Below are 21,510 nucleotides of genomic sequence, written 5' to 3'. Positions count from 1 at the left end.
CTGCTCTCCCTGCATTGAGTGACAGATACCCCCCTGCAAAGAGCAAGTTTGCGTGAATTTTTTTCTGAAGAATCAAGCTGTTAGCTCTGCTTCTAAATGCTTATATCAGCAAAGAACTTTTTAAAACCAGAGAGTGTTCTCTGTATTTAATCCCCAGAATAGAGTACTTCTACCTATCAACATGAAAAATACACTCTGTAAAACCTAGAGGAATACTTGAAAGAACAAAGGTGTCTCTGCTTATTACCCTTGAACAAGTTTCCAATGTGTCTGTATCAAGAAAAGTTGAAGGTATCAAATAATACTAGAATATTTAAAAGATTGCCTTTATAAGATATTTGTGGGAGACAAAAGCCCTCTTTCAGGTCAGTTGAAGTGACAAGAAAAAGCCATGCACATTTCATTGACATATATATGTGTATATAGTAAAAGTATACCAGTTGGTGTTTTATTAAGTGAACTGTCAAATAACACCAGTAAAATGCTTTTCTGAGGCTCTCAGGTTCTTAAAACGTTTTTCACTTTATTTCAGAACAAAAACCAGCATTTGTAAACATAATGTGAGATTGCTCTCCTTCCCTCTTAGGTCACTCATTTAAGAAGCCTAGAACTTCAAAGTGGCTTTAAAGTGCACAACGCAAGGAAAACTACTTACTGTTCCATATAGGTAAAACCTTTCAATAGAAAGTCCTTGAAAAACATGGTTTAGGCCTTGCTATTCTGGCTAAGCTAGCCTATCAAGATCCCATGAGAAAAAAATTATAAGAATGAAAATCAGTTTGTTTAGCAATCGATTCTTATGAGAAGACAGTTTGCACCAGTGAAAATAAGAAGTCTGTCCCATGAGAATCCATGAAGAAAGAATGGAAACATATTTCAAAAGAGAAAAGTTTTATGGACATGTACACTGGCCATTACCAACCAGTGAACTGAGTTTCAATTAGATGCTGACCATTAGAGTTTACATCGTGCCTTCTGGTAATATAAATATGGGCTATGTGAATAAAGATTTGGGTATTCTGCATGAAGAAACGGGTGTCTAGTCTGTCCCTCTTGTGACAATTCACCAGTCACACTGAAACTGGTTAAAAGAAAGAGGAAACCATAGACAGGAGGGCAATAGAAGAAGGAGACAATAGAGGCAGGGCAATAGATGAAGGAATAAGGACATGTAACGTGGAGGAAAACCCTTTCAGAGCACTAGCCATGACACCTCTCATGGGCTGTGATCCCAAAAGCAGTCCCAGAATAAGCTGCATTAATCATGGTCATTTAGTGTTTGTTGAGCTCTGAAATTTTACACGATTCTGCAGATAATACAGTTCATAACCACTCCAAAGAAAATGGGAAATTAATTCCAAATGAACAGAGTTTCAGGACATGGAAAATAATAGAAAATTATCCCAGTGACACTGGGATGTCACTTTCATAAACTATAGAATAAACTTTTTATTAAAATCCAAACCCAGAAACAATCAAAAATCCCAGCAAACAATAACTAAAAACCCAACAGAACCAACCAATCAACCAAACAATAAAAGTACAAACCCAACACCTTAAAAACAAACAAACAAGGAAAAAAAAAAAACAACCAAATAAACCAACCAAACAACAAAACCCAAAAACTGGAAGAAAAGACCATCTTAAATTGCTGCAACTCAGCAAATTTTCTACCACTGGAGGTCTTGTCCTCAAGTAGATATTTCCTGGCATATCTATAATCTTTGCTGCTATAACTGTATTTTTTAAGATCAGTATGGGCATTCAGTTTCAAAAAAATAGTAATTTTATTTTGAATAATTACTCTAGTATAATTATTCTGGGACAAAATAACAGCTTTGGCACACAGAATGTCCACATGGGAGCTAAGACTGATAGATCTATGGCAGAATAATTAATACAGTGTATCTATGCCAGGATATATCTATGTGTATAAGCCAGCATGTCAATATTATATTCATTTTACTTACATTCTCTAAGATTTTTTTTTCTTTGTTTGGTTGGGTTTTTTATTTGGTTTTTGTTTTGGTTTTTTTTTTTTTCCTCCCTAATGGATTTTATGTTGCACATAGTCTATCTTATTATTCTGCTTTAGAGGATGGTAATGTTCATTTTGAAGATGTTCAGCTACGGAGCAGGGTCTGCACCCTGGTAGCAGGTGAGGGGCTGGGAGCCGTGTCCAGTGAAGCACTCAAGCAGGCTGAGCCCAAGCCCTGCCTCAGCAGAAGGAGGAAGGGCTGAGTGACAGCAGGGGGGGACTGCTGTCAGAGGGGGACAGAGGATGCTGCCTGCCCAGCTGGCTTGCTGCCCAGGAGGGCTTCCTGCTCACCAGGTGCTTGGATGTGGAATGTTACAGAGAAACTGCCAAAGCTTCTCCAGGCTGTCACCCTTTACTGTTTTTCCTGACAGGCCCCATGATGCTCTCAAGGAGATGTGGAGCAAATGTCGAGTGTGGATGTATGACTGTGGGGGTGAGGGTGAAAGGCATGGAGCCTGGGGTCCCAGGAAGGTCTCTTTTCAATACTGGGATGGGGACAGAGTGTAGATTGAGATTAGCTATTCATGAGAAATTCTTCCTATGAGGGTGGTGAGGTTCTGCAAAAGGATGCCCAGAAAGGTGTCCCATGGCTGGAAGTGTTCAAGGCCAGGTTGGATGGGGCTTTAAGCAACCTGGGCTGGTGGAAGGTGCATGTCCTTGGCTGGAGAATTGGAACAGAAGACTGTTAAGGTCTCTTCCAACCCAAAACATTCTGTGATTCCATGTTTACTTTGAATACGGTTGAAATCCTGAACCTGGTTTTTAGGGAAATTGTGAAATCTTCAGCCTTGCAGATACTCACAACCTGACAGGAATGACCCTGAGCAATACACTCCAGCTCTGCATGCCTTGAAGAGAGAAGCTGAACTAGATTATCTCCAAAAGTGCCTGCCAGTATCAAATGCTCTGTGATCCTTTGATTCTATAAAATTAATATATTAAAGAACTGTTCTTGCAGTGATTATCAGAATTAACATTTCTGCATTTTTAATTAGCCTTGGTGAGGCCCAATAACCAGGACCCTTTTTCAGTATTTGTCCTCATAGTGATAAAGTTGTCTTCATAGTGATAAAATTGTTCTGGGAAAAAGAAATTACATCATAATTAAATATTCAGCATGTCTCAATGATTTTAATTTGGTATCATAGTTGTTACAACAATTTTTCATATTTAATTCAAAGATTATAGAAAAAACACATGCAGGGCAAGATCATACATTTGATAGTCTAATACCCAACCACGCAGAGAAGAATCCTTGCATCATCTGGGCAGGATGGATAATTTTTATTCAAATTTGAGTATCTGAAAAAATTAGTAGAAGATACATTTTTGAGTCTTAAAACTGGATACTTTTAACTCTAAATTGCTTTCATTTCTATATATGAGAAATGTAGCAAACGTACTGCCAAAAAATGTATACAATTTAGAAATTTTGTGATGGTGTGTCCTTATTCCCCACATGTCTTTTAAAATGTCCCCTTGTTAAGTGTCACCCCATAGTACAAAGCTTTAACAATGAGTGCAGCTAGTAAAACAGGCTGGTGACCTTTTAGGAACCCGTAATGGAAAAGTCAAAATTAAATTGGGAGGTTTTTTTGTCTGCATCTCATAAAGAATGAATACACTAAATGTCAAGAATTTAGCTCAAAAGGAATTTAAAATTGACAGTCATTCAAAGAATGACTTATGAATAGCATCAGACTGGACTGAGCTACAGGAAAGGAAACCATGAGTGCCCCTTGTCCTTATCTTATCTCTGGAAAGCACCTCTAGAAAATTTGGTGAAATATTTTAGAGTAACATTTCTCAGACTGCAGTGGGTGGTTTTCCCCCTGCTGCTATATCATCAAGGATTTTTTTGGGTGGAGAGAGAAGCAAGGTGGTCATTGGTCTCAAATATTTGTTCCTACATCTTGCTGAAAGACAAAACTTCTGTACTAATATGAGTCCCAGTGCCTGCATCACTCTGGAAAGGAAGAAGCTCAATAGTGTTGCCCAGAAAAATCCCTATCACACATGCTGATCATGTTACTTTTGGTGGGGGACAGCTTGATGTTGGCGCAAGCACTTCATCTGGAGCACCAGAAATTTTCTGCGCTTTTATAATTTCCCCTCCTGACATTCATTTTTCCAAATATCATAAGGCAATTTTATGATGGTAATTAATTAGTTATTATTAATATAGCATTAATACCTGTCTTTTTTGCTTGTTGCAGGCATTCATTCCTAATAAAAGAGGGATCCTAACACAAAGAAGAATCATTTACAGCTGAGATAGACTTTCAACTCCAGCTCCTGCTAGCAAAACATGAATCCATGAAAGCCTTAGAGCATTTGGTATTACAATTCTTAATATCTATTACTATTCAGTGAAGAAGTTCATATTGAATTTAGGTCTAGGACCCACATCCAGAAACTACTGGGGTTTTTTGTTTGTTTGTTTGTTTTTCTTTTAGTTGTGCTACTGATCCACTGCTTTGTACCTTAGGCAAGTTGCCTTAACTTTTAGTACTATAGCACCAAGTGACCAGGATGATTAATTAATGAACAGACCAGACTCTAAGAAATTAAATAATGGATTTACTTGGTGCAGTCTTTCTACAATAGTCTGAAAATATTCAAAATGCTGGGTATTAAATGTGAAGGAAATACTAGTATCTATTATTTGATATTCATTCAAATAGGAAGACCAGTCATCCTCGGTATATCTTTCCACTTGCAAAATTTTAGTTTTACAATGAAAAAGTAGGTTAAGGTTAGGAGTGAGGCTGAATTTTTAAAGGAGGATGGCGACTACAAAGGAAAATGACAACTGATAGAAAACAGGAGATGTGTGTTAGAATATGAAATTACAGGAAGAATGGTGCTCTAAAGGGGTTATCTTTCATACAGAAGAGACAAAGAACATCAGAGAAAGTAGACTTAAAAAATATACTGAGGAATCAAAGTGTAGCTAGCCAAGTACAGAAATGAAAGGCTGCTGATGATGTAAGCGATGCTGATGGAAATAAGTAGCTAGAAAAAGTAGTATGAGAATTAAAACAGTTTGTGCAATTTTAATAAGATCCTGCAAGGTAAGAAGTTGTAAAGTACTCTTAATTAGAAAGAAAGGAGGTGTATGTGTGTGTGTGTATGTGTAAGAATATTCCAGCAAGAGAAATTTAATATAACCAAAAGAATAAATGTTAGATGATACTCTACTTCAGCAAGGATTCAGAGAAGTTTCTCTCTTCTCTCAAAATTTTTGAAGTTTCCAAAGCAAGAGAGTTTCTGAGGAAATGTAGACAATATAAGCCACTTACCCTTAAAAATCAATTTACTAAAGGGGATGCTGGAACAAATCCAAAGCTGATTTGAAAATTAAAGAGGATATGATTGTGGTGACAGTGGTGCCCTACAGAGCTGAAGTGTTTGAGGAAGAACAGTATTTCTGCATTGATTGTTTGACCTGTATTGAAAAAGAAACATGAAAGTCAAAGCTGTGCTAGATACTAACACTGGTAACTGGAGAGGTGTCTTTGTAATTGAGTAAAAGCATGCCAGGGAACACTGTGTGCAACTTCACCTCCAGCTGTTACTTCTTCTAGCACAGGTCAATAATGATAATACGCATCCCTTAGGAAACGGCCGAAGATTTCTATTTATTCCCCCACTGCTTGGCCTTTCCAAATCCAGAGTTTAAGTCCATGACAAAAAGTGACTTGAAGAAACCTACAAGACTAAAGAGAGACCACAATTACTGTCACTAAAATCTTTCCTTCACTGAGGTAATCATTTAAGAACAAATTGTCTAAACTTTCATCAGTCTTGGGCATATTATGACCATAGATGGCATTGAATCAGTCTGTCAACAGAAATCATGTCTGGAAATTTTCTGAAACTAGGTTTAATGCATAAATGCAGGTTACAAAAATATTTAAGTAACATATACAGATGGACAGATAGATACAGGCACAGGACTGAGCTAATCATCTTGTCTCTAGTGCTGCACTCGATTTCAAGCCAAGCATGACACAGTAAACTCTTTTGGACACTTAGTGTCACATTCTTTAACTAATAAGCAATTAATCATTATTATACATATGGTGTTGTGCATGTTTCAACGGCCAGGACAAAAAAATATCCTTTTTACACAGCTTTACTGTCAACTAAAACTGTTACAGTTCACTGGAAATTTCTTTCTTGAGGGTAAATTTCTGTTGATAGTATTAATGAGTAATTCCTTAGATAGTATCTGGCTTGGGTAGTATATGGCATTATCACAATTTATTCTTATTTCTAAAGTTAAGATGAGGTGCATGCACTGCAAATCTATTATTTTGCTAGGCCATGCAAGCCTTACATGGAATTCTTTGGTTATATAAATGGTCTTTTAGCAGAGTTCCTAATCAGAATGCTCTAAGGATGCAATGCCAGCATCCACTCAGGCAATTATTGCAGGATTTCTGTAAAATCTTTTAGCACTATGCTTCTCACTCTGTTGACTTTAGAAAATAATTTCAAGAGAGCAAAGGCTTGAGACCAGCAGGACAGCCCTTCTTGAGGATCTGAATAATAATACAGTCCAGGGAGTGTGTCTCCATGATGAAAAACACCAAAGCTATCCTCAGGTGTTGCAGAAGCTCACTGAGCTGGGAATCAAATTCATTGCAAAGCAGATAAAAAGTGGTGCTTGAGGCAGGATGAAACAAGATCTAAGAAAATAATCAGACCCCTAGAGCAAACAGACTTAGATGACATTTTCTGAACTGAACAAGGATCTCCATTAAGTGATCATTCACAGTCATATTTATTGACAGGATCAAAGTAGGAGGAAGCAGTTTGAGGACACAGATTGTTCTGGACCATGGAGTCCTGCTAACAAGGACTGATTACTAATGGAGAAAGAACTGAGATGACACAGAGAACAGTTCACAGAATTGTGTTCCTTTGTGTTGTGACTGTGCCTTATCCCTCCACATGTGACTAAAAGACATGGTTGATTACATTGGATCCCTGCTTCCTATATTTATTTCTTTAAGACAAAGCTGCCACAGGGGACAGTCAGCCAATCTGCCCCCCTTCCCTGCCAGTATATATGCTCAGCAAGACATGGTATGAAATATCCCTTTGGTCTGTTGGGACCCACTGTTCTGCCTGTGTCCCCTCCCAACTCCTTCTGCCCTCCCAGCTTCCTCACTGGTGGCATGGGCTGAGAGGCAGAAAGGTTTTTGATGCTGTGTAAACCCTGCTCAGAGGTAATGAAAACATCCCTGTGTTTTCAACATTGTTTTCAGCAAAAATTCAAAATTTAGCTGTTATGATGAAAATTGAGTCTATCCCAGCCAAAACTAATGCAAAACTAATGCAATAGGACCACATTAACCTGTTATCAGGCAGGCAATTACCTTCCAGTTGCATACATCAGGACACACCACTGTTCTTTTTGAACCCATGCAATTCCATAGTTAACATAGCTTTTATCCAGACCCTAAGAAAAATCTGCACAAAGATGTGGCATTTTTCTATTTTCCTCTTTAGCAAAATTGCTACACCATGAAAAAAAAAGAGTCCAAAGAATTGCAGTGCTGTTCGAGACCCAGGGAAGAATGAGAATAATATGCTTTTCTGCCACATCATATTAAATACTGATTACTTAGTGTGAACATTTCCTTAGCATTACAGTTTTAGTTTATTCAAGAAAATTGTCCATAAACAGGCTTATATTTTTCCAGTTTCTTTTTCCTTTGACGAATAATAATAATAATAATAATAATAATAATAATAATAATAATAATAATAATAATAATAATAATAATAATAATAATAATAATAAACATTCCAGTATCTATGATATAGTCACAGGTAAGCAGCAAAATAATCCAGTCTTTTGATACCTTGATGTTATGCATATCTGTCTCTGATGAACTTCAGTTAAGCATTGCCAAACCTGAGCAATACAATTGTAAAACAAGTGCAATATGTCTACATGACACATATTGAAAAGGCAAGGCATTTTCAGCCACGAGAAACGGGCTCTGTGGTTAGGGAAGCAAAAAAGCATGACTACAGTTAGTCTTTTATCTTTCATTACTCTCCTTTTTGAGGGGACTTAGTATTAGAAGAAGCTTCCTAAATAAAATTGCAAAAAATATCTTGTCTTAAAAGCCCAAGGTCCCCTGACACTTCTAGCACAGGCTTTGTTTATCTTCAATGAATTGAGTGGAAAAAGAAAAAAGTCAAGAATAAACACATTGTCTTGGCCAACTAATATCAGGCATTGGAAGAGGGCTAGTGCCTTACCCTTGGAGAGCCTTAGGGGAGAGCATTACAAAATTATAAAGTATTAAAACAGTCAGCAAACTGACTAGCAGAGATGTGGTGTCCCCCTGCTACTGTGGAAAATACTACTTAAAACTGCAGAGATGAAAGACCTTTTAATCTATTGAGGGAAGAATAAGATTCAACTGAAATGTTATAGAGGAACTTGCTATATTTCTGCAGATATTTAGTTCTGCTTATGGCTTTAATACCATCAAAAGAGCCCTTGGAAACTAAAGCGGTAAGAAACCGACTTCTCCAAAATAAATATTTAACTTGTAGGGTGGCCAAATTATTACTTGTAGGTACAATGTGACCCACATTCAGCAGCTCTGCAAAGCAGCCTGAAGCAGTTTTATTACTTATTGGAAACACAGAGCTTATAGACAACCATAAATCCAAGGACATGCCACTCCCGAGAAAACAGAAACTCTTCTTATCCTCCTCTGGCTCAAAACTAGATTGATCAAGCTTCAGGCACTGCATGCTGAGAGCCACTTCCCCTCCAGATTATCACGGCTCCCCTCCTTATAACATAGCTATTAGCTACTCTTAATAAGTTGTAGATTTGCAGTGCAAGCAAGGCCTTACTGGGATGATGTTGAAAACAACAGAGCAAGTTGTTTTCTTGAAGTGAACAGAAACCTCAGTGAACTTCTGGTTACATTTTAACCGGGAAAAAATACTCAGCCTCCAACCTGACATTCACTTGCATAGCACTGTTACCCTCCAGGACCAGGAAAACAGATAGATTAGCAGCTGTTAGTGATTAGGAATCCCCTTTATGGTAAAAATTAGCCATGACTAACATACAGGTAGTGGTATGAGCGTGGAATTTTGGCCAATGACAGTAGGCATTAAATTAGTTTTGACCAATTCCTTTCTCTTAGGAAAATCACAAAGAAAACCCAAGAAACTCCCTGAATAGCTCTAGCCTTGGTTAACTGAGGTTTCATTTCACCTGAACAAGTGGAACTTTAGATTTAGACACATAAGCAACAAGATGATACCTAATTCAGCCTCCTAAGCTTTTTTTAATTCCCAGTTTATAATTCTGTGATTTTCTAAACTGAAGTTGACTTGCCACAACATAAATAATCCTTTGGTATAAAAAACCATCAGGTCACATTTTAAGATACAAGAGAGCCATTCATTGTTGAGGCATTGTATGCAGTTTTACTCAGAGACAAGCTACCCTGGGGGGTTCTGGTGCACCTGGCACCAAGCTGTATCAAAAAGGGACCCTAGGAATAGTTATCTAAGCAGGACTGGGACACTGAGATGGCTGAGCCAGCAAAGGTAGCTGTAAAGCTTCTAGGTATTTCGATTCAATTTTTTGAACCCCCAAAGCTAGATACTTTGCTAAATCTCTTTTTAAGGAAATCTTATGTACTGAAGTAGGCTGGGGTAGAAAATGGTCAGCAGAGAAATTTGTAGTTGTGGGCTGCTGAGATATTTTAATATCATGTAGTGTTTTATATTGTTGGTTATATAATCTCTCTCTGGTTAAAAAAAAATGCATGCTACTAAAATCGACCAAAATAATGAAAGAAGATGCAAAGAAGACATAAAGAAACCAACAAAATCTTCAGTTATTTTATCAGTTTTATCTCCCCCTGTCTTGCTCTCTTCTGTTTTCTGGTGCTTACTTCTATATGCTACATTTTGCTTATCCTTATAGTCTTTCTCTACTGTTTCTCAGTGTGTGAATATTTGAAATGCCCTCAAGGTACATATCCAGCCTCGTATATTCAATTCAATTTCCTTATGTTTGTAGATTTCATTCCTGAAATAATAAACTCTGCAACATGTGGTGAAACTATAAACTTTGCAGGCTTGTGGTGCATTCTGAAAACTGTAATGACATTGTTACTGATGTACCTGTCTCAAACTGTTCAGGATTTTAAAACTACTCCAGTTTTGTTCCATCCACCTTTTTTCCCCTGGATTTATGTATGATATATGTTTACGTGCTGCATAACAAAAGCCCTCGGTTCTGCATTTATAGACTAAAGCAATGTTTAGCATTTTTTTATTGTAGTAATACCACTAAATTGTGATAATATTAGTGATCCCATATTTATACTACAAAAATGGCTTTCAAGAAAGGACTAGGAGAGTTATTGTTATTGTTATTTTACTTTTCAGAAAGTGTGATGAATTTTTCAAGTATAAAATAAAAAGTCTTTATACCTATGTGGTCCCCATTGTCATGGAGATTGATCTCCTCACAAACAATGTACTTATCTTTGCAACAGAGATCCCTTTGGGGGGAGCAAGTGCTACTATTTCCATTCTGCATTTCAGAAAGATGGTAATGTACAAGTTGTGACAAGACAAATCAATAAGGATTCTAACAATTCAGATAACAGTTTTTAGGCAACCTAGTTGCCTAAATCTCAAAGAAAACTAGAAATCTCATCTTTGACTACCTAAAAATCTTTCTAGGTTGGTGAGATTTATCTCACAAATGACCTCCCTATGCAGATTAAGTTATTTGTTTAGATGCCTTTTTTTATTAATTGAGAGTTCTTCCATAAATTTTGGGGGTTAGATATATCTCTTGACATGAAGATCTATTTTACAAGAGCATGAATCCCTTTCTCAAGGTGCCTGGTTCTCCCTCTTGCAGCAGGAGACAGGCTGATGATCATCTCGATATTACGTGATGGAAGCTGGATGAGATGAATTCAAATGTATCTGACTCAGATGCAATTGCATGAGAGGAGTGCAGCAGAGGAGGAGGGCTCAAGAGGATCTTTTCTGTAACCTCAAAGCTGTCATTTGCATGCTTGTATGGTGGTCCACTACTTTCAAAAAGGTATTATGCAGAAATGCAGTCTCTTTAAATAGAGGATTCAAAAATGGAAATAAAGCATAAACAAAAGAAGAATAATGACTTTAGAGGGATTTGTCTAGTGATTACTTAATATAGCAAGTACAAGTTCTGTAGCTGACACAGAGCACTCAATTTAAGTTTAAATTGTTCTTCTCTTTCTCTCCAGCATCATTTTATGCACCTAGACTTTTTCTTTTATGAAATCAGTTTATTTTCATCTTTAAAAATCTGTACAGCACATTGCAGGGCAGCATGGATAGAAGAATGATGTTTTTATTACTGACATTGAAATACCTATTTATGAATAAAAGAAGTTTGTGACAAACTCTTGCCATAAAAAAACTAAGGGGAAAAAAAAAACTGCCAAAGAAGCTAGGGAATTTTTTATCATTTTTTTCCTCCTTTTTAATCTTTAAAGTTCATAATAATTTTTATTGCTATTGATTTTACATGGACAGAAATCAGACACTATGTGATAGGACTCATAAAACCCCAACAAACAGAACTTAATTCCACATAGGACTTCTAAGATATAGTTCTCAAAAACTCAGTGATTGTGTTATTTGATCTCACTTCTGTTTTTTTTTTTAATAAGCTCATATTTTAGTAATTAATGTTCATATGCAGGATCTTCAAAATAAAGGAAAATATTTGTTAGCAATTTTAATATTATCATTACTCCAAAGCACACGATGATTGTAAAAAATATTTTTTTAATATTTTCTTTCTAAAATTGCCCATGTTTTCAAAGTAACGCTCTGCATTGCAATATTATATATACCCTAGCTGTTTTTTCTCAACACCTACTAATTTTAAATTCACATTAATTCATAAGCTTTCCTTACTCTTGCTACTCTCTGTACTCAGTCTGTAATACAGGTTGGTGTTATATAAAGCTATTGGTGTCTAGGTCTCAGTCCAAGATCATTAATCCTATAATACTTAAAACCTTTACTATGTACTGCTGCTTAGCTGGCTGAGAGTGTTGGCCAGATTAGTATTTATTCACTGTTAATAGTGTACTGAAACAGGCATGGTTTCTGTTATATAAATATTGCTTAAGCATAAACCCTATAAACCTGCAGAGCTGGGCATAAGGTAATGTCTGTGTCTGTTAGAGACTAAATGAGTGAAGATATGATCAGTTTCATATCTTCACTCATTTAGTTTTCTTTAGGTACGAAAATGATAAAAATGTAAACATTAGGTAAATGTTTAAGGAAAAATTTGGAGAAAAAACTTCAGGAACTTAGGCCTGGATACATTCAACCTAGTTTAAAAATCTTACATAAGACATCCAAATAGGATACAGCTGATTCAAATTCTCTGCATAGGAGATGGGGAGGCCTTCCAAGGGTTGATGTAGATTGAAAATCTCTTTGGAGATTTTTGTCTCTCACCATTTGATAGTAAAGAATGTTCAGACTCACTTTCCTAAACAGCAACATTTATGATGAAGAACTGAATGAGGAAAACTATTCATTGAAGTAGGGAGGGGAAAGCTCAAACTTCAGTAAATATATGTCCATTAAGTCCATAGGAACAATAAATAAAAAAAAAAGAGTTAATTTCATTCTCTCTAAATATTTCCTGATCAAAGCTTATTGCCAAAAGCATTTATCGTGTGCTGACTAAATTGTCTTAGATTTGTGCTGTGGAACTTGAAAAGGGGCTGTATCAAATAAATCTAAAGGTTCTTAGGGAAAACTTAGTCCTTCTGAGTGGATCTTGGTTAAGTTCCTCTGAATCAGTGATATTAAAAAGAGTGAAAGAGAGTTACCTTTAAACCTGCAAAGTGCTTGTAGCTCATTTCAGTAATTGCAGTTTTGAGATATGTTTTTTTATTGGCATTCTGACAAAATAATTTTTACACATGATTTTATTTCTAGAAGTAGCAGTTTAGGACAAAAAGGAAAAAAGAACAAACTTCTCATTAAATAAAGCCCTTCTTCTTGGATTGAAATGTACTATAATCACACCACAGATGACTTTGTTTATTTTTAATGGTTGTTTTCATTTTATATCTACTTGTCTGTAAAACAGAAGACTGACTATAAACTGCTACTGCTGGGCTTTACAGTAGTTACTGTGGCATAGCTCACCATAATGGTGAGTCTCCCATTCAATCCCATGGAGTTTCCACCATGTACAAATCATGTTTTTTTTAATGACAAGCTACTCTGCCCTTGCTCAAAGCATAAATTATCACCATTTTACTTTACTGTTGGTAGTGAAGTTCTATATCAGGGCTATAATTTCTTTGTGGTAAGCATGTCCAGGGTTCGTACACGCACACACACACACACACACACACACACATGTATATATATATATATATATATATATATATATATATTTATACACATACATACCTACACAAAAGGTAAGTCCTTTCACAGTTTAAATGCAATATAAAATCACTTTCATCTGTAATCATTGCTTGTATTAAAAAAAAAAGAAAACAAACCTAAAATGTATTTTCTCCTATCTCTTAATCAGAATATTAAAAACCACAGCTCAGTAATTATTTCATCAGATGTTACTGTTTCTTACCATTCATATTTTTCGCTCTTAGATGCTGTCAGCCACTTCCTCTGTGTTAGCTTATCTGAAATGACAAATATTTTGATGAGTATTTTTAAATTAGGGCCACTGATGCATACTCATATTTTTCTATTTAAATGATGATTGTTCTGTTTTGAGCTGTAAGTGTTTTTTGATTTTTGTTTGTCAGCCAGTGGACGTATGGAGATTTTTGTGTTTTGTAGAATATTTGTCACATATAATACACTTGAACATATCTTTTAAGTAATTGCTCCTTTTTTGTTATTTCTCATATACAGAGTTACAGATATTAATGAGGATACAGAGACATATAAAAGAATACAATGCACATACATCATATTTTTAATATTGCAAAAAAAATTTGAAAGCCAAATAGTCAAATTTACAAGGTCTTATTATTTTCAGATTAGTGCATCATTGTGTGCCACTTTTAGGAACAGAATCACAGTGAGAGAATGGTTGGAGTCAAAAGGGATCTCTGGTGGTCACTTGGTCCAACATCTCTGCTCAAGCTCTGCTAGAGCAGGTTGCCTGGGACTATGTAGAGAAATTTTGGATGACTCCAAAGAAGGAAAAAAGAAGAATGATATTCCTATGATTTTCATATGAATATCATAATACCATATTTCCATCTGTACCCATTGCCCCAGTCCTGTTACTGAGCACCACTGAGAAGAGCCTGTCTCTGTCTTCGTACCCTGCCCTCATGGATTTACATACATTAGAAAGGTCACCCCAAGTCTTCTCTTTACCAGGCTAAACAGCCCCATCTCTCTCAGCCTTTTCTCACAGGGAAGTGGCTCCAGTCCTTTCATGATATTTGTGGCCATTTACTGGACTCTTTCCAGTATGTCTGTTTATGTCTCTCTTTTACCAAGGAGTGCAGAACTGGAAACAGAACCCTATGTGTGACCTCACCAGTGCTGAGGAGAGAGCAAAGATCACCTGCTTCAACCTGCTGGCAATGCTCCTTCAAATGCAGCCCAGAATGTCTTTGCTTCATGGGCACAGTTTTTGGCTCTTGTTCAAATAGGTGTCAGCAATAGCCCCAGGTCTTTTTGTGTAAATCTGAGCAGGACTTGTCTTCTAAAATGTGAATCACTTATTAAAGGTATTTTGCCCTGTTTCAATAGTTTTAGCCAAAAAAAAGACAACTATTTTGTGAAGTAATATGGGATATGCCCACCTCTATGTGCATAATCCATAACCCACTAGAAAATATTAATATAGGCATATTAAAACAGGATTTCTACAACAGCTTATTGAGAACAAACTTTAAAGAGTATTTTTTTTTAATTTATTTCATAAGATTTCCTCAGGTCTGAAATAAGAAAACATTTATATGCTAGTCATGCATTTTTGGGTTATTACTGAGTAATTGTTTCTCTGTAGTTCTACATAAAGAACAGTTCTAAATGCAAGCAGTACTTACATTTCTTTTTGGAGCAATATAGTTGGAACAATGTTAACATGACCCGATGCAAAGAAAGGCCTGACAAACCAAAAGCTTTCCCTGCAGATTCATAGATGCAGGTACTGACTGGATTGGTCTGTGGAGAGACAGAAATACATATGGAAAGCAGCACACAGCGTGTTCCTCAGAGAGGAATCTTGGCCATGTCAGAAAGTTCAGCCCAGAAATTGTGAGCAAAGAAGCTGTCAGTTCCTGTTTGTCTTGACTTCATTTAGGAAAGAGAGACTTTTTGCCCATTGCACTGAGGTAAATCAGATGACAAGTAAAAGGCATCTCAAAGGTATCTGTTTCACTTCATGGTGGAAACTTAAAAGTAAGGCTTGAATCCTACCTGTCCAGGCTCAAAAATATGTGAGTGGATAACATAACCCATTATATTGGTTTAGATCAACATTGCAAGAGCTGAAAAGGCTCTTGAGCAGGAGAGTTCAGGGTATATTGTTATTGAGCATTTCACAGAAAGAAAACAGTCAGAGGGAAGGACACAGGTCTCAAACTAATAAGGGTCTTCCCCAGATGGGAAAAAACTAAAAAAATAGGCAGATTATAGCCTTTAATCATGAGAGGTTTCTGTTATTTGTTTTCTGGATTCTTGAATTGATTATTCTGAGACCAAAGGACATCTGTGAAAGTCAGATGTCAGTCTGTTATGGATATATAAAACCTCCACCCTGAGGAAAGGGGCAGCTTGTCACTTCTGCTAGGGTGACTCAAAGGCACAGATCTAGACAAGTTTCTGCTGCTGTATGTCTGATTTTTCTGGTCCTCTAAATGCCCAAGTCAGGGAATTAGTGGCAATGCATCCCTTTGGCTACATTTTTCATGTGTGAAACTCTGAGCGAAGTTCTGGAATGGAAAAAGGAAGGGGAAAGCAAAAGAAATATGAGTAAATATCTGTGATGAGGCTGAAAACCAGCCAGGTTACACACCGTATGTCATACTCCTCCATGCATGAGTTCAAGTGTGTCAAAAAGATCAGGAGGTTTCCAAGTGTAACCTTCATCAGTTGCAAAGGCCACTTCTTTATTGTAGTCTAACTGAAGACTGCTGTGAAGCATTTATTTGAGAACATGCAAACTTACTTATTCCTGACACACCGGTTTTTTATTGGATCTATTGTCAGGACTGGGCATTAACCTTACATCTGAGTTAGTGGATCTGCTATGAAAATCTGATTTAGCAGATTTCTCAGGAGATCATCTGTGTCCTTATTTCATTTCTGGACAGTGTGCAAAAAACCTTGGAGAGGAAAAAATATTTAACAAAAGGGACAGCAATATGATACACTATCTCTGTCATTTTTACCTCTGAAAAATTTATTTGTATAACTGAAGAGGGCTGTGATTCTGATTTAGGCATTACAATTAAGACTTAATGTTTTCAAGATGCAGTGATGATAACTGCATGGACTGTTATGTCATCAGTTTAACAAACACACTGAACATCATTAGTAAAAGACATGCTAGAGTTAACTACAATATAAAGACAAACATATTTCAGGGCAACTTGTGACTGCTGACACTTGCTTCCATTTAATTTTTATTAACTATTGTTTATTACCTGAGACAAGGAAAACCTGTTCATTATTTTATCAAAATGCAGACAGGTGTTTTTCTAAACTGCTCCTCAAAGACTCTTTAACCATCTTCTTCCATTACGAAAATAGTCAGGGAAGTTATTAATGAATACTGCAATATTGCACAGATGCCATGGTGCAAAGTGACCAGAGGGATAGAGCAATGGTAAATGGAATTCACTGGAGTAGGTGGGGGGTGAGGAAAGAGAAACAGACAAGGACAATTTTGCTTAGACAAATGAGAAGGATAAAATCTACAGCCAGGAAAACAAATGAGGAGACTGAGACGGAAACAAATGAGCAATAAAACAAAAGCCCACAGGGCAAAGCCATGCTTGTGATGAAAGGAGCCTGCAGTATATTTTAAAGGCACAACAGAAGGAGAATTTTGTGTACAGTCTTGCCTATAAGGTGCCATGAGGATGTCTAGAAGTTTGTCTGCTCATATGCAGTCATGGTACCTATTCTCCAAAACAGATTAGGTGACAAAATCAGTTTCTCTTGACTTAACAGCTGTGAACTGGGAAAATTAATTTTCTGTTGTTGTATCTTTTAAATAATTCAGGAGTAGTCGGATGTCTCTATTTAAGCCAACAGCAGCTGCACAGGTGACAGGATTATTGAGTCTTAATGCAGATGGAACACTGGGGGATTACATGGAGCCCTTGTAAAAGATAGCTCGCGTTGGAGTGGCAGAAAGAGGAACAAGATGTGGGGTGGATTTTGATGATAGTAAGACAACAGATATGAGTCATGGCTTGGAAGAGTCAGATGGAAAGTTTGGAAAAGTGTCATTCTAGGAGGGGTTGGGGAGCCCAAGGGAAGATTGCTCAGTGAAACTGTGCTATCACCATCCTTGTGGTTATGCACAACTTGGCCAGCCTAGTCAAACAATGACTACTTGGCTATTACAGCAACAGTCCTGCTATGAAGGGGGTGTTGGACTAGAGGACCTCCAGAGGTCTGTGCCAACCCTTATGTCTCTAATCTGTGGTTCTCTGCTTCTGTGAAACCTTTTCCTTTGAGTAATCTGCTGCTGCTGTGTTGCAATTCCCAGTAAAATACAACAAATCAAAGAGACAGTGGAACAGAAAAAAATGAACTTCACAACCTAGAAATATTTACCTTAATTCCTGGGATTTTAATGCCATATTTTTTGCACTGGAAGAGAAGGTAGTTCAGCACCACAGCTCCCATTTCAAGTTTTTTTAAGAACAGATTAAACCCCTAGCAGACTGCATACCTGCTATGTGCCTATCTCTTTTCCTGAGACATAAGTGAAGAATTCACTTCTTTTATCCTATTAATTTTCCCTGTCTCTTCTCTCTGGTTAGAATATACTTCTCTGATTTCTGCTGTGCTTCTTGCTGAGGATCCTGAGTCTTTATGCCTAACATGCTCTCCTCCAAACACACTGCAGCAGCAGCATTAGTCACTTTGGGACAATGTGCTCTTGGATACAGCACATTGTGTTCTTCAACAGACACACAGAAAGGATGGCACATCTGAGGCTGCTTCTACAATGCCTTTTAATGTTTCTGACCTCCTCCAGTCTAATTGGAAAACAGTGCATAAGTAATGCCTGATTTACCCTTTTTATAGACATTTAAAATCATGCACTGCATGTGATTTTAGGACAAGAGGGAGGGTGGGGTGTAATTTTTACGTATATTTTCTAAATATAAATGCAGTGCTTCAGATACACTCTGAGCTCGTGCTAATGAAAATCTGTGGCAGATTTTGCCAAGTATTATTCATACTGTATTCTGTGGTAAATTATAGGACACATGAGAAATTTTTTCAGGCACTTCCACTAACACTTATAAAACCTAGAAAATGCCACAAATCCTTCCTCTTTTAGTTATATGCTCCAGATAATGCTGGCTTTCTACTAGTCTTGGTGTGTAAAAACTACATTTCTAAAATATTTTCATTTACAGACTGCTCTCTTTCTCTTTGACTCAATTGCTCTATGAAACCCATAGAAAAATATTCTGCTTCATGGTGAAGGTAACGTCTCATCTAATTTTCCTTTTCTAAAAGGAAATCAAGACTAAGGTAGTCATTAAGGCTATAGTCTTCAGCTGAGAAATGGTGAGGGAGAGAGAGTGATTCATCCTACAAGTTTTGGACAGCTATTTCAGGATAGCATGAAATTTCCTCTGGGAGTGACTACTTATTTCCTTCACTGACTACATATGGTGCTGCTCACTCAGCTTCAGAAAAGGTAACATTAGGTGCAGTGGGTCCTTTCTGTGGGTGCATTTCCTAAGCTGCTAAATGAAGACTTTGGAACATGAGTTTCTGTGGAATAAATCTTTATTCATTTGTAACTGACAATATTTAAATGAAGGGGGTTAAGTCTCTGGTGACGTAAAGATATTTAATTTTAGGTATTCATGTTACAGCAGTATTTGGAGAATGTCTTGTGTGTGCTGTGAAAAATCAAATTTCTCTCTTATAAGGATATCTAGAAAATCATGTAAATAGGACAGGGTCCACCTTCAGAGTGAATGTCCTTAAGACTAACTTTTGTCAGCTATTTTAAGCCATATCAAGTCAATATTACATTATCAAATACTTGGAAGAACGGTCCCTTAACAAAACAGCTTCAGCATATTTTATGATATTTTTAAACAAAAGTTGCAGCTCTGCAGAAGCTCTGTGTCCTAACAGAACTCTAAATCATGATAATCGTATGGAATTTATAGGTAGTGTAAAATTATTTTTTCAGTGGTTTTCCATAGTTTTTGCTCAGGTTAATTTTCAAGACTGTGTAAACAATTAGTAAGCATTAAAGAACTAAACCCATGCAAAGATTTAATAGCAGTAAACTTAATTTCAAAACAAGGCTGTTTAGATACAAATATAAATGAATATATATAGCAGTGTCTGAGTTAGCATAGCCAGTGATAGCAACTTAGAATCATAGAATCAAAGAATCAGAGAATATAATGGGCTGGAAAGAACTGTCATGTTCATCAGGTCTAGCTCAGTGCAGGACTCCTAAAAGTTACATCCTATGGAAAAATACAGACCAATGATTTTCAAAATAGTATTTATTTTCATTTGGCTGGTAAGTGTTTTTCTAAAACATTTTTAAGTATAAGAAAATGCAAAATAGTGGTTGATTATTTCTAAATATTGTTCTCTGTTGATTTTTATACAGTTGTTAAAATAAGTGTGTAGAAGATTATGAATGGGAATAAAAAAGTGGATCCTTAAAAATAAAATGCTTATTCCAGCTTGAAAACCTTGTTTTGTTTGTAATCTTCTTTTAAATTTCCTGTGCTTGGCCTAATTGTATGACACTGAATATTTGGTATTTCCCAACTTTGTAACATTAAAAGTCAAAATATTCTTGCTATTCCCTTAGAAGATTTATTATGATAACGAAAAGGGAGGAAAATCAGGCAGTATAAACTTACTGTCCCTGTTGTGATATGTGACCCAGAGAGAATGTGAAAAATGGTACAAAAAAATGTTTCTTATGCCCTACCCAGTTCCTGGAATTGACTCACTTTGCCCAAGAAATCCTTGTTTAAGTTCTGTTAGTATGGCTTGAATGTATGGTTCTGCAGTGAACTACACCAAGTGATACACTGAGCACTGTCTCACATGAATAAGCTAATTTCTTTACTTCTTAAGTCCATCTTTTTCCCTAGACATGTGATAAATCCTTTCATAGACTGGTCAGCCTTCCTTCTGAATTCTGGGTATGGATTCATGCATTCAGTTCTGTCATATAAAGTGCAGCATGCACTGGACTACTAAATATTGAGTCGTTTCTTCTGGTTAAATTTGTAAAAGAACATATCTACTCTTTTCCTTACGGTAAGAGGGAAATAATTTAAATAAATGTAAAAGATAAATCAAAAGATGATGATGATTCTGATAACTGGTGGTTTTCTCAAAAAAAATATTATTTGTGTTATAGAAATATATAAGATAAATGTACATAAAACAGAAAATCACTAACTGGGAGGCCATGAAAATGTAGTTGGATACTAGACATATTGTTGTTCAGTGCTTGATATTATTGTTCTGTGCACCTAAATAATGCAGGGAGGTAGTTGAGTCAGCCCCAAACGGGAAGACAAATAAATATATTTTTCTCTGTACTTATAACCATTGTAATATATTATGTACAAATTCCCATAGGTTGTGTAGCAATGAAACCAGAAACTAGAGAGGAAGAAGACTTAGTCCCATCTGAGCAATGATCTCTCTGACAGGCAAAAAAGAAATACAGGTGAAAAATTTGGAAGTTGTTTCTAATTTTGTAGCAGAGGAAGAAGTAAACTATATATTTACTGAGCTGGAGTAGAAGCCAAGTCATGGATGACAAAGAACTGTTTCTCCTAATAGTTTCTCTATAGCTGTAAGAAACTATTTTCTTGTGTGCTGTAGCAAACAACAAGGACTTCAGATATTTTATATTTATCCTAGAGTGTCTGTTCAAGGCAAAATATCTTGTTTCATTTACTTTTTGGCTGGAAAAAAAAGAAAGAAAATGTGTTCTTCTAGTAGTGTTAGAAAATACAATGAAATTTATCAGTTGAACTACCTAGGAAAGATGCAATTTGAGATCCCTTTGAACAAAAAATCTACAGAAACACTGGTGTCTTGGTAACATTATATTCTATGACTAGTTAGAATTAGGTTTACACCCTAACTGTTCTCCTGACAAATCCTTGGACATTGCCCTCAGGCAAGTT

This window comes from Serinus canaria, chromosome 1 (genome assembly GCF_022539315.1).
Source record: "Serinus canaria isolate serCan28SL12 chromosome 1, serCan2020, whole genome shotgun sequence".
Lineage (NCBI taxonomy): Eukaryota > Metazoa > Chordata > Aves > Passeriformes > Fringillidae > Serinus > Serinus canaria.
Note: the sequence above shows the minus strand (reverse complement) of the source record.